At 41.5% G+C, this 13,014-nt stretch overlaps 1 long non-coding RNA gene across 4 annotated transcripts in view; it reads left to right on the plus strand.

The window, feature by feature from the left end:
- LOC307105846 overlaps window positions 1-13,014 on the plus strand; it is a 117,206-nt gene that overhangs the window by 7,312 nt on the left and 96,880 nt on the right. For 3 of the 4 annotated variants that reach the window (XR_013814057.1, XR_013814058.1, XR_013814059.1), the window contains exon 2: window positions 3,850-3,957. This is a non-coding gene — a long non-coding RNA (uncharacterized lncRNA). The remainder of the gene's footprint in view (window positions 1-3,849; window positions 3,958-13,014) is intronic. The other variant, XR_013814056.1, reaches the window with a different exon arrangement.

A 13,014-nucleotide genomic window follows, 5' to 3' on the forward strand; every position in this document is an offset into this window, starting at 1 on the left:
AGGCAAGTCCCTTTGTGGCAATAGCTTCTCCGTGCAAATACAACACTGAATAAATTAACCTCAAACCAGCTAGTTGGGGTGTAGTAGTTTAGCAGGACTAATTGCAGACAATGGAGCTGAAATGACTTTTCCAATTAGCTGCTGGTTGGAGTTTAGTTGGAGGAACTGTCAGCTCCAACGATGGGTAATTGCTTTATTGCTCACAAAACTATCATCTATTTAGAACATATGTGCTAATTACTCTGGATGGGCCTCGAAAAAGAGACCATAAATCTAATAGCACTTAAAAAAGTCTATGGTGCTTGTAAGCAACCCCAGGCCCTCACACGTTCTCTTCTGCCCAGGTTGGCGTGATGGATGGCTGTCTTTCAGAGAGGAGATGGTTTGGACTGGAGGCACTGACCGGGATGCTCTGGTCAAATCGCGTGTGCGGGAGAGAGCGACCAGCGCATGCTGTGCCCAGGCGATAAATCACTGTCATCAAAACCAGTCCCCTCTTTAGCCATGCACCCCCCCCCATTTTTGCAAAAGATTACTTCAGAAATCTTTTAATTGGATTATGCTAGGAAATTAATCTCCGTTAGCCTTGGCTACATTTGTGGCTACTGTCGGGAGGAAAGCGGCAAAAGCCCGAAGCACATGTGGGTAGAGATGTAGTCCTGGACACACTGCGCTAGCTGTCCACACACATGCATCCACTGCACAGCCACTGCACTGAGGCCACGTCCTCCTGCTCCTTTTCCCCTCAGCCCCCCAGATTTCCCAGCGCGTGCGGCAGCCCTGGCCCAAGTCCCCAGGAGTGCCTGGGGGTGAGAAAGAGTGGAAAGACACATCTGGGCGAAAGGCCGCGGCGGTCCCGGCGAATACCCTTTGTTTAAAAGCCACGTTTCTGTCCTGGATTCCCTGGCTCTTTATCCAGCACACCCACAGCACCCTGCCGTCCTCCCCAGGGGGTTCTGGGGCCGGTGCCGGGGAAGAAGGAGGCTGGAGCGGCGGGAAGAGGAAGGAGGGTGTGTCGGCGGAGGCAGCCAGATTGACTCTCAACTGTGCCCTCTCCCTCCCCCCCCTTACTGTGAGAAAGCGCCCGGTTCGCCCCTGGCGTTCTCCCCCACACAACTTTGGAGACTCTGCCCCTGGACAGGCACTGCGCTGGAGGTCTGAGAGCTGGGCCCTCCCCGCTCCTCCCCGTCCCGGGGGCACCAGCGCGGCGTCCGTGCCCGCCCCGCGGCCCCGGGTCCCGAGCCCGGTCCAGCGCCGCTCGGGCGGCGGGGGAAGCTGCCGGCCGGGTCCCACCGGCTGCTTATCTCAGCGGGAGATGACAACATCTGCCTGAAACGGGATCTCTACTTTTGCAGCTCAATTGAGCTCTTAATAGCAGCCCTCTGAGGTGTGGTTAATTGATGGGGATAAAGGCATAATGACTTGACGGGGAGACGCCAATGATCCTTTGATATACTTTTTAAAAGAACACCAACCACCCCAAACACTGGCCAGTGGTCGCTGGGTGGGAGGGTGAGAGGAGGGTCTGGAGGCCGGAAAAGCGGCGCTGGTGCTGTTTTTATCAGGGAGGGGCGAGCCCCGGCCCCCAGGGCCCGGGCACCTGCCAACAACCAGGCGCGGGTGGTCGTGTGGTCACGGAGAGCGGGGCGGTACGAGGATCCGGGCGAGTTGGGGGTGACAGGTGACAGGACTGGAAGGCGGCGAGGATCCTCGCCGCCCTTCCCAGGCTCGGCCACGTAGCAGCCCTAACCTTGCGCGGGGCTGGGTCCCCCCAGGACTGGCGCCCCCAGCTGCGCTCTCACCCCCTTATCCAGGGTGAGCGCCGCGGTCCAGTGGCCCTGCTTGGCGGCAAGGCGCGGGTTCCGCTGTGTGGACAGCCCCAGAGGAACCCCAGCGCTGGAAAAGAGAGGCAGGCGGTGTGTGTGTGTGTGCGTCCCTGAAACACAGAGCCTGAGCCCAGCGGCCCCTGAGCACGTGGCCCTGTTTTGCCGGCCAGCCCCGAGCGTCCTGAGCTTTCCCCGCGCGGGAGCGGGGCGTCGCGGGTCAGCGCAGCCCTGCGCACCCCCCGCCCCGCCCCAGATTGCCTTCCGTCCGCCACCTCTCAGCACCGTCCTTCCTGTGCGCCTGATTTCCCTGTGCTCAGTTCTACTTTAGTCTCCAGAGTGTCAAAGCAGTGTCTGACACGGCTCCAGCCTCCAGCCGAGGGTCGCACAAGCACTCAGTGGAACAGGCTATCAGGTCGCCTTTTCTATTTGCAAAGGGGAACCCCCTCGGGGTCCGGGCGGTGGTGCCCCTGGCAGGGATCCTGTTTGACACCTCGGAGAGGGATCATCCTGATGCTTCAGGTCTGAGCTCCCCCTGGAAACGGAAGGAGAAATGACTCCAATCACGCCCATACTAGATGGTATGGGGAATTCGCAGGTGTTTCGGCTGCTGCTATTCTTTGCCCTCCTCCATGGGCCCACAGAACAGGGGTCAGATTCCCAAGGAACTTAATTTCCCCAAACCCTCTTGTGGAGAAGGCGCGCGTGGTCACCGGCCGGCGCTTTGGGGTCAAGGACTTGAAGAAAGGCAATGAGTCCCAACTCGCCTTTCCTCCTGGCCTCCGCCTAACCTCGTCTTAGCACGACTCTGCCCTCTGCGAGGTCTAGGGGATCGGGACTCACTGTCGCTGAGCCAGGGAGCCCCCGTGACCCCCCGCAGCCCCACCCTTGGAGGACTGCGAGGCCGTGGTCTTGTCCTCAGGCACCTCGGAGTCAGGGGCAGGGTCCGGGGCCAGGTCCCTGCCCCGGTCAGCGGCTCCCGCTTCGGAGCTCCAGCCGAGAAGAAGCCCGTGACCTGGCGGCGGGTCCCGAGGCTCCCCTGGAGGCCTGCGGTCTCCCTCCCGGCCGCCCGGTGCTCAGGGGGGGAGGCAGCCACCCGTCCCCCTAAGCGCTGGGATCGGCCGCAAGGGCCGCAGGGGCCGCGGGGGGCAGCCTCCCTCCAGCAGCCAGGCCCTGCTCCGTGGCTCCTCATGTCCTCACCCCGCAGGGCGCTCCCTTTGGAAAGATCAGCGCTCTGAGAACCAGGCCGCCTGGGGAGGGCCCGGGAGCCTCCACTCCTGCCCTCGAGGCCGGGGACCTGGACCCTGCGCTGGACGCCAGCAGGAGCAGCTCCCCGAAGCCAGGCGCGCATCCTGCGCGGGGCCTCGCCGGCGGGGTCTGCGGGCACTGGACGCGAGTGGGCGCCGGGCGGGACCTGGGCGGACGGCAGGAGCCGTGCCCTGGCCGGCGCTGAAGGCCGCATCCTGCGAGCGCCCGCAGTGACCGAGTCCCAGGCCTGCTCCGGGGAAGATGCCAGAAGGAGGCCAGGCCCGACGGGGTGGGGCTGCGGGTGGAGCGCGCAAACCTTTTAGGAATGGGCCCCGAGGGAGTGTGAGGCAGCCTCTGCTCGGGGTGGTAAGGTTCAGGGACCCCGAGGATGGAGAGCCCTGGGCTGGCCCTCCTCTCTCCTGGCAGAGCGCTCAGTGCCTCGCGCCCCGGGGCTGCTACCAGTGGCCCAGCCTCCCGCGGCCAGTCCGCCCCAGGCCGACAGGGGTCGGTGGCCAGGCCCCGGGGCGCGGCTGGGAAACCTTAAACCCGGTTGTCTGGTGTGAGCAGGAGCTTGGTCAGTGGGAGCTGACTGTGGCCTTAGGCATTTTCTAAAACATCCATCTACAAAGCGGGAACAGCACAGAGACACTGCTGTGTAGTTCATTTAAAAAGGGTTTGGGAGAAGAGTTTTCCTAGAGATTGCTTTATAATCTCTCACATTGGAAAGTGGGTATGTGTCTCACCAGCAGCACACTGAACCGTATCTTCCTTCAGACAGGGAAGGAGCAGCGGAAATACCACCAGCCTCCAGCCAAACTTGTGAGGACTGATGGCAGGGGGACTGGTGCTCCAGATGTTGCACTAGAGGCGCTGCGAGTGTGAGCAGGTAATGTGGAGAAGAGTGACATTGTTAACAGAAAGCATCTAATTAACAATGACTTCATTTGATTGGAAGGATGAAAAAACCTTTTTAAATCAATCCAGATTCACTGGCCTAAGCTCAGCCAATTTATGAATATGGAGCCTGACTGGGGTCTGCTTTCCTTCAAAGATGTCATCTTAGGGGTAATAGCGTAGGTGAAGTCATTTGGTTACACTGTGGAAACTTTTATAGTGCCTTCCTTGGGAATTTAATTCAGTGCTTCTTCATTTTATTAGGAACAGACTGACTCCATCAACTGTGCTCTCCCTGTTTAGAGGCAGGACTGCTTGAAGCAATTAGGTTCAGCAATTAGCATAGTTTTACTGACCCCAGCAGCCGTGCGCTTCTTAGGTTATCCATTTCTTCAAAGTCAGGGAAAAGCTGGAGCACAACATGCTTCCCAGGTGTCCAGGTTGGGGAAATAAGCCCACAAGCAGGGTAGCACAGCAGCGCAAAAAGCTTTCTAATAGTCCTCAAGTGTTTGTTTCAGCAAATTCGGGTGGATTCCCTCCCCCCCCCCCTTATTTTGATTCTGGATCACACAATACCTCCTTACTTTGATATAGCCTTTAAAGCCTCTCTCCTTTGGTTGTATTTTTTAGCAGAATGGCTTTTGAGAAAGTGAATTTTCTCCCTTCTTTTCTGTCTGCATCCATGATGCTGTGGATAACGTTTTGAAAGAAGTACCTGCAAGATGTTGCTGCAATCCTTTCACTGTCACCTCAGTCTATTGGTAGCCAAGATCTTAGAAAAATGTTTGGAGCCCAAAGCAGTCTGGGAAAGAAGGGACATTGCTTTTGCCACTGTCCTGGGTAATGAAGGGATTACATTTACATAGCTGTTTAGTGTCTCTCACTCCTCTAAAATAGATATTCCTCTGTAAGATTTCACTAGATTAAATTGCTGACAGTTCATCAGTAGCAGCAACCATGTAATACTCCTAACCTTATTAAATCAATAAATACTAGATCCATGCATTGAATTAAAAATGCATCAGCATAGCCAGGAATTACAATCTTATGGCCATGGGCCTCAGAATCAAAGATGCCACTCAAAAATTGACTAGTTAGCATTTATTTAACCTTCTTTTTCTGTTTTGGGACCATTGTGACAAGTTTTGCTTGTTTATTTCTTGAAAATCCTTTCCTTTTACTAATTCCTCACATTTAACCATGAAAATGATGTATGTATTTAACAGTAGTAATATACTTTGACTTTATAGTTTTTCTCATTAGTTTTCATCTAGGGAATATACTTCCATTCAGAATGCATTACTCTAGTAAAACATACTCAGGTGCATAAATTTCTACATAAGCACCAATAAATTTAGATGCATATGTTTTTGGATATGCATAAATAAATATACTCAGTGTGAATGTATACATTGATTATAAGTTTATTTTAAAAAAGGAAATCACATTTAAATTTATCTTTCAGTACTGTCAACTATAATTACAAGACAAAGTACTATTTATGGTTTTAAAACAAGTTATTGATTTAGAATCTGATTTGCTTATTGAAATTTATTCCACAAGAGATGAAATTAAAATTTTCAAGTCTTTAAACTTAACACAGTACTTAGGAAGTTATACACATCTTAAGTGGTTACATTTTATGTGTAAAAAAATATATATACCTCAAATGTGGTTTACCAGGAATTGGTCAGTTAAATTGTAGATTATTATGTAAATTTACAGTTAGTCCCTACTGAAAATTGGGAATGTATTTAACACCTGGAAGTTTAATGGAAAAAGTAATATTACCCTAGCCAGATATTTGTTCATACTGATTAATGACGCTAATTATTTATAAACATTCACCCCTATTGATGTCAGCAAGCATATATGGTACTGAATTCTGAAGATAGAGTCATTGGGCCTTGGGTTCCCCACACTGTGAAAGAAAAAAAAAATCTTTATTTGACAAAATAGGCAATCAACTGAAATCTATCCTTTTTAAATAAACTGATTCCTCAGTATTTTCCCAGTGTTGGTGTAAGTTGTTGTCTGTGATGTCCCCAGGGCTCCGTCCTCTGCTCTCTGATTTGGTATATAAAAGCAGCTCTGAATGATGGATTACTGTGTCATTGCAGCCTGCGAAGGATTAATTTGTTTCATTGATTTCTCTTTAGGCAGATTGCCAGAATTTGCTGCTTCCCACCTTTCCTTAAGACTTCTAGAAGTAGTAGACAGTAATAGCCTAAGACAAATCAGCTTCTTCTCTTAAAAATACAATCATGAAACTAGGAGTCCTACAAAAGCTGTGTCAAACTTTTTATTGGCAAACTGGGAGAGCAATTAATAGGGTACTTTATTTGCTTTAGAAATATTTTTAATTGAAAAATTTCCTTGACATGGTGACTGAAAACACATTATGTTAATAGCTCTTAAGTAAACATTTATAATGTTTATCCTATAAAAATTTTCTCTATTTTGTAAGGATCTTGTTTAACTCAGGATAAAAAATGTGTTGTCTATGTAATTGACAAATACTTTTCTTTCTATGCCAGATTTTAGGATCAAATAACATATCAATGTAACTTAAATTAATTTACCTAAAATATTTATAGGATTATTTGACCCAAAGAATCTTCAGAAACTTTGGACAAGGACAGAGAGTATTAGAGCATAGAAATAGAATTGTTTGTTTAAAGAAAAAATAAATTTTCTAATTAAAAAGTAGTATCTGCTCATAATAGAGAATTGTCACAAGTTAAAAATGACATTTTGTGTATTTTCTCTAAGCAATTTTCCTCCAAGCACGTATATGTTTTTATATATGTTATATTTATAAAAATATGTAGAAATCACTTCATATTCTGCTTTTTTTCAGTTTGTGTAGTAGAATAAAAATTTTCATATATAATTAAAATTATTATTAAAGTCATTTATATTGACGGTATAATGTTTTAACATATATAACTTAATTAATTGTCATTCTACCACTGGAGAGTTTGATTTTAATTTTCCATTATAAATAAAGTTATGATGAATAACATTTTAAATAACTCTTTAATCATTCCTGTGATTATTTTCTTATGATATGTTATTAGAATAGAAATTACTTGGACTGAGGTATAGACTGTATTTTAAGGTTTTTAATATTGATTGCCAAATTTTTTTCTAGAAAGGTTCTTTCACTTTATACCAATACTGTTTAAAAAAATTTCTCTGTAGAGGCAGCATTCCAATTCATGTTACATGAGCAAATAAAACAGAACAACAGTCTTTTCCTTGTGTTCTGAAAGCAGTGGTAGTATTTTGCATATACTTAATTTCTCAGAAGTATTTTCCCAACTGCAGATGTGAAATAGGCTGGTTATACAAATCTATTTGTTTCCCTTCTGTAGTGCTGAAAATTATATTGATTTAATGATCTCAAGTTATACTTTTTATGCAATTAGTTGTGTAGTAAAAACTAATATTGTCATGTGCTAATGTCTTTTTTCCTCTATTGTGCTATGGTAGGAGTCCATGCAGTATCAGCAAGTTTATGCTTTTCCTGTGCTTTGCTGAAAGGAAAAAGGAACATCTGTTTCCATTATATATCTGCATCATAATGATAACAATTAAATAGCTATTATGGTAGTATACAGTAAATATATTTTGCTGAATGACCTATACTTTCTTGTTGGAAAATTTCAGAGATTTTAGAGGCACTTACTTTTACAGGTAATTTCGTGTAGAGGTATGGAAAAGTGTTTGCTTACTTTAGGAAAATCATTGCAGTTTCTTTTTGTCCAGTAAAAACAAACAAACAACCTGATGATTGAGTACTAGGCTCTCAGATGTGACTCTTAAATATATTTTCCTTAGACATGTTTTGAGTACCAATTATTATTGTTTCTCTCTCTCTCTCTCTCTCTCTCTCTCTCTCTCTCTATATATATATATATATATATATATATATATATATATATATATAAATTTAACATTTTGAAATTATTGATTTGAGTGGGAGAGAGAAAAAAGAGAAACATCAACTCATTGTCTCACTTATTTATGCACTCGTTGGTTGATCCTTGTATGTGCCCTGACCCGGAATTGAACCCACAACCTTGGTGTATCAGGATGACTCTCTAACCAACTGAACTACCTGGCCAGGGCCTCTCTCAATATTCTTAAATGGGTAATAATGATAGTAATAATACAGTTTATTTTGTGTTTTGTGCCACTTATGTACTGTTTGTATTTTACTAAGCTGGAAGATTGTGTGTGTGTGTGTGTGTGTGGTGTGTGTGTGTGTATTTATTTACAGCCTATTTCACTTTTTTTTTCTTATATTAGGGGGACACAGTTATATTTACCTCACAAACTCAGCAGGAGAATATTTGAAACCACATACTATTTCCATTGACCTTTAAATTTTCAGAGAAATGTTTTGGTTAAAGATGTTTTGGTGGTTACTTAAAAAAATTATTAGAAACTATTTCAAACAAAACAAAATCAATAATTCCCTGTACTCCAAACTCAATTTGAGAGATAAAATATTACCAGTACAATTGAAGCTCTTCCTGAAAAGATAACCATCCTAAATTTGATGATTTTAATCCTTTTTGCCTTTAAGTATCTTTTTGGACATGATCTAGAATTTTGACATAAGTGAACTGTCCTTTTAAATGACTGGTTATGTTCCTCTGCTTTATTGCCCTCATCTGTGAAGTCGGGGATAGGTCTACATGTTTTCTGCTGGCCTCCTGGCCATAATTACAAAAAGTTTTTTGATTACCTCTTGTTTTCCATATGAAACAAAATAAAACAAAACAAACCTAAGACAGAGGCCCAGAGAAGTTAACTAACTTGCCTGAAACAGAATAGTAAATCCCAGAGCTGGTTATACTGGTAAAACTTAGATCTCCCGACTTCCATTCAAGCACTCTTTTCTTTAGTTCACATTGTCAGCTTTTGGGTACTAGCTGACTGACCACTGCTCTGGACTATCCTCAGGCTTGTGTGATTTTGGGATTGTGCATGCAGGAAAGTTTTTCTCTTAAAATACCTTTTCTGTGGGTAAAAACCTTGGAGCCATATTAGTCTGCAAGTTACTTACAGAAGAACACTGTGTGTCCTGCAGAGCCTGTGGTTCCCTTCTGGACTTTTCTGGAAAGAATAATAGTTTGGGTATGATGAGGCTTTTGATAGGCACCTTACTTTACAGTTAATTTTCTGATCTCTGTATGGTAACTGGACCAGGAAAATGCAAATGTCTCTTTATGTGTACATGTATCTCAATTTCAATATATTTTGGCAGTCAGGACTTGGACAGATTTTTTATATTTTTATTTTTTATATGTTTTTATTGATTTCAGAGAGGAAAGGAGAGGGGAGAGAAAGATAGAAACATCAATGATAAGAGAGAATCATTGATCAGCTGCCTCCTGCATGCCCCCTATTGGGAATCAAGCCTGCAACCTGGTCATGTGCTCTTGACAGGACTCGAACCCTGTACCCTTCAGTCAGCAGGCCAACATTCTATCCACTGAGCCAAATCAACTAGGGCTTTGACAGATTAAAAAAAAAAATATATATATATAGCTTATTCTATGGTCAAATCACAAACCACTTTCTATTTGAAAATAAGTTTGCTTTTTGTTTCTGTTTAGCAACCAACTTACCGGAGCACTAAAGTGAAAGCAGCACAAATAGAATAATGTGGAAACACATTTTAAAATCTCTTTGGAGAAAAACCCTATTCTAAAAATGGCAACTTAGAATTACATGCACGTATGTTTTCTCTCAGGTTTTCACTCTAACAAATTTAATTCATTCTTAGTTGAGATGAGTAGGCTTGACTCATAATATTCACACAGTATCATGCCTCTTCTATGAAAAAATAGCATTATAACTAGATGTGGAGTTATGTATCTTATTGTAAAACCACCTTTTCCAACATCTGTTGCTTCAAGACCAAAAAGTTGGTTTAATAAATTATTTGCTTCCTTCTGTAAATACATACTTGAAAACTTGTAATAATAGAATCATTTTTCTTTAGGGCAGATGAAGCTACTAATAGTGGCTTTGCCAATGCTATAAATATTTTCAGGGTGGTTGTGTTTTAACAAGCAAACCACATAAAATTTTTTTCTGAGTAGTTTAGGTCAATTATCTTATGTGTTCAGCAGCTTCTAGTAAGAAAATTTCCCTAGCATATTAGGTTGGGGAGGAGAGATCCAATATAATCAGATATCACCCTTTTATTTAGCCTAAATTATTGGTTTATTTGCTTAGACCAATGTGATTTCTTTCATTTCTATAGCATTTTTATCTGGAGGAAAAGTGTGTGTGTGTGTGTGTGTGTGTGTGTGTGTGTGTGTGTGTGTGTGTGTCTAGTTGAAAATTCTGGTGAACATCTGTAATATGTAATGTAAGGAATTTTCTGCTCTGGTTAAATTTCCCCATGTTGCTCTAGCAAGTTTATGAAATTCATGAGAAAAGGTGTGGGTAAAGGAAACAAGCCCCTGGCTAACCTGTTTTCTCCCTGATCACAATATGAATCTGTCTGATGGTGGTGAGAATATGGAATCTTAACCACCAAATCAGCAATGCAAAACCAGAATGACCCCAGTGAGACATGAGAATGGATAGTCCATATACAATCCACATGTGTTACCTTACTCTCTTAGTGAAAATTGCTCTCTGTGGAAAAGTTATGTGGTGTTTACAGAAATAACAGAACGTGGTAAAAAGTTATTTTTTTTTGCCATATAGAATAGTAGGATTATAGTTTCTTAATATCTTCACTTTTTCTACTCAGTTCTTAATGACTTCATTTTAGATCAAACTGAGATTATTTCAAAACTGGCATTGGTTGTATATTTTCTATTGACACAACCAATGCATACTTTTCAGCTGTGACTTCAGAATTTGTTTATGGTAAGAGACATAGAATTTTCTTCTATTAATGTTAGATTTGCCTGCTCACTAGGATTATTTCCCATAATTCTTAGGATAATTATGTTACTGTTATACTTATTGTTTTTGAGATATAGAAAATTACACTTTACTGAGTTCTTGTCATATTTAAGGTTTATGAGGTAGATAAAGGCATAGTCCCTGCCTTCAGGGGTATAATAATCAGTATGGCCTTTTTGCCAATAATTTAATAGATTATGTTTTATTAATGTAATGTATTTGTGTTATTTATTAATATTAGTATTTTAAGAAAAAGAAAATATATTTAGTTTTTTTTTTGTACTGTTCTTTACTTTTTGAAAAAAAATCTTAGAATTATAATTTGGTGTCAATCAAAATGATATTGTATTATTCTTAATAGAGTATCTTTAATAAAAAGAATATGGCCATTGCTAACTTTAAGTCAGTTTTTAAAAAATATAAGATCTAAGAATTTTTCTTAATACTATAAGTAATTTTGTTTAACTTGAGTATGCCAACCTAATTGTTTCTCTGCAAAAAAAAAAAAAAATACTTGTGTAACAATGTTTTTGGAAAAGTGGACTTTATGTTGCTTATTTAGCAAGAAGGAGGTTCATTTTTTTGTTTTTTTTTTGTTTAGATCTCACCTAACAAAATCTATTTGAGTTTAAGTTAGGAATTATACTAAGTATGAAGGCAAAACATATTTTCATAAATATTTAGAAAAACACCTATGATTGGTCTTGACCCCACATTACTTTGATATGAATATTACTGAATTTAATACAGCATTCAATATGTTTTTATAGTTCACCAAAGTGTAAAAGATGCTAAGAATAAATACTATTTGGCTTTCTCACAAGAAAAGGATTATTGATATATTTTCCAACAGATTTGACCAATGTAGATAGATAACCTTTATATAAAAAGGTTAACAAAAATACTACCATTCTCTTTATAATATTTGCCATCTTTTTGGACTTAATTATTTAGTTTCTTCTATTTAATGTATAGGTGTAGATACAAATTTTAGTTTATAAGCACTATTATGATTAGCAGTGGAAATATAATTTGTATCTTGTGTAGAATGTTTACAAGATATAATAAGGTCCTTTTGAATTTTGGTGATCAACTGGGTTTTGCATTATTTACACATTTCTCAAAATGAGTATATAAATTCCAAAATAAGTCCCTTTTCAACTAGTTACATTTTTGAGATGTATATTTTAATTTAATAAGTTTTATATTTAAAAAGAGGCAAAAAACTACAGCAGTAATACCTGGTAGGTTACAGTGGATTATGTCATACTATTACAATTAACCTGATATCAGTCTAAGTTGTAGTTTTTTTTTGGACTAGCTAGAGCTTAGTGATCTGAGGAAATAAAGGAGTGTTATTATAGGAGCTTTGAAAGCCACATTCCAACTGATGTCTATGATAGAGCCCAAAGTCACCGATATCCTATTTGTATTTCAGTTCCAATATTAATAAGTTTATTTTTATTTATTTATTTATTTTGTCAACAATTTATTTTCTATTTTATTTTTTAATAAATCTTTATTGTTCAGATTATTACAGTTGTTCCTCTTTTTTCACCCCATAGCTCCCCTTCACCCGGTTCCCACCCCACCCTCTGCCCTTACTCCCCCCCGCACTGTCCTCATCCATAGGTGTACGATTTTTGTCCAGTCTTTTCCCATACCCCCCACACCCCTTTCCCCCCGAAAACTGTCAGTCTACTCCCTTTCTATGCCCCTGATTCTATTATATTCACCAGTTTATTCTGTTCATCAGAATTTTTTATTCACTTGATTTTTAGATTCACTTGTTGATAGATATGTATTTGTTGTTCATAATTTTTATCTTTACCTTTTTCTTCTTCCTCCTCTTCTTAAAGAATACCTTTCAGCATTTCATATAATACTGGTTTGGCGGTGATGAACTCCTTTAGCTTTTTCTTATCTGTGAAGCTCTTTATCTGCCCTTCAGTTCTGAATGATAACTTTGTTGGGTAGAGTAATCTTGGTTGTAGGTTTTTGCTATTCATCACTTTGAATATTTCTTGCCACTCCCATCTGGCCTACATAGTTTCTGTTGAGAAATCAGCTGACAATTGTATGGGTGCTCCTTTGTAGGTAACTAACTCTT

This window comes from Cnephaeus nilssonii (assembly GCF_951640355.1).
Source record: "Cnephaeus nilssonii genome assembly, chromosome: 2".
Lineage (NCBI taxonomy): Eukaryota > Metazoa > Chordata > Mammalia > Chiroptera > Vespertilionidae > Cnephaeus > Cnephaeus nilssonii.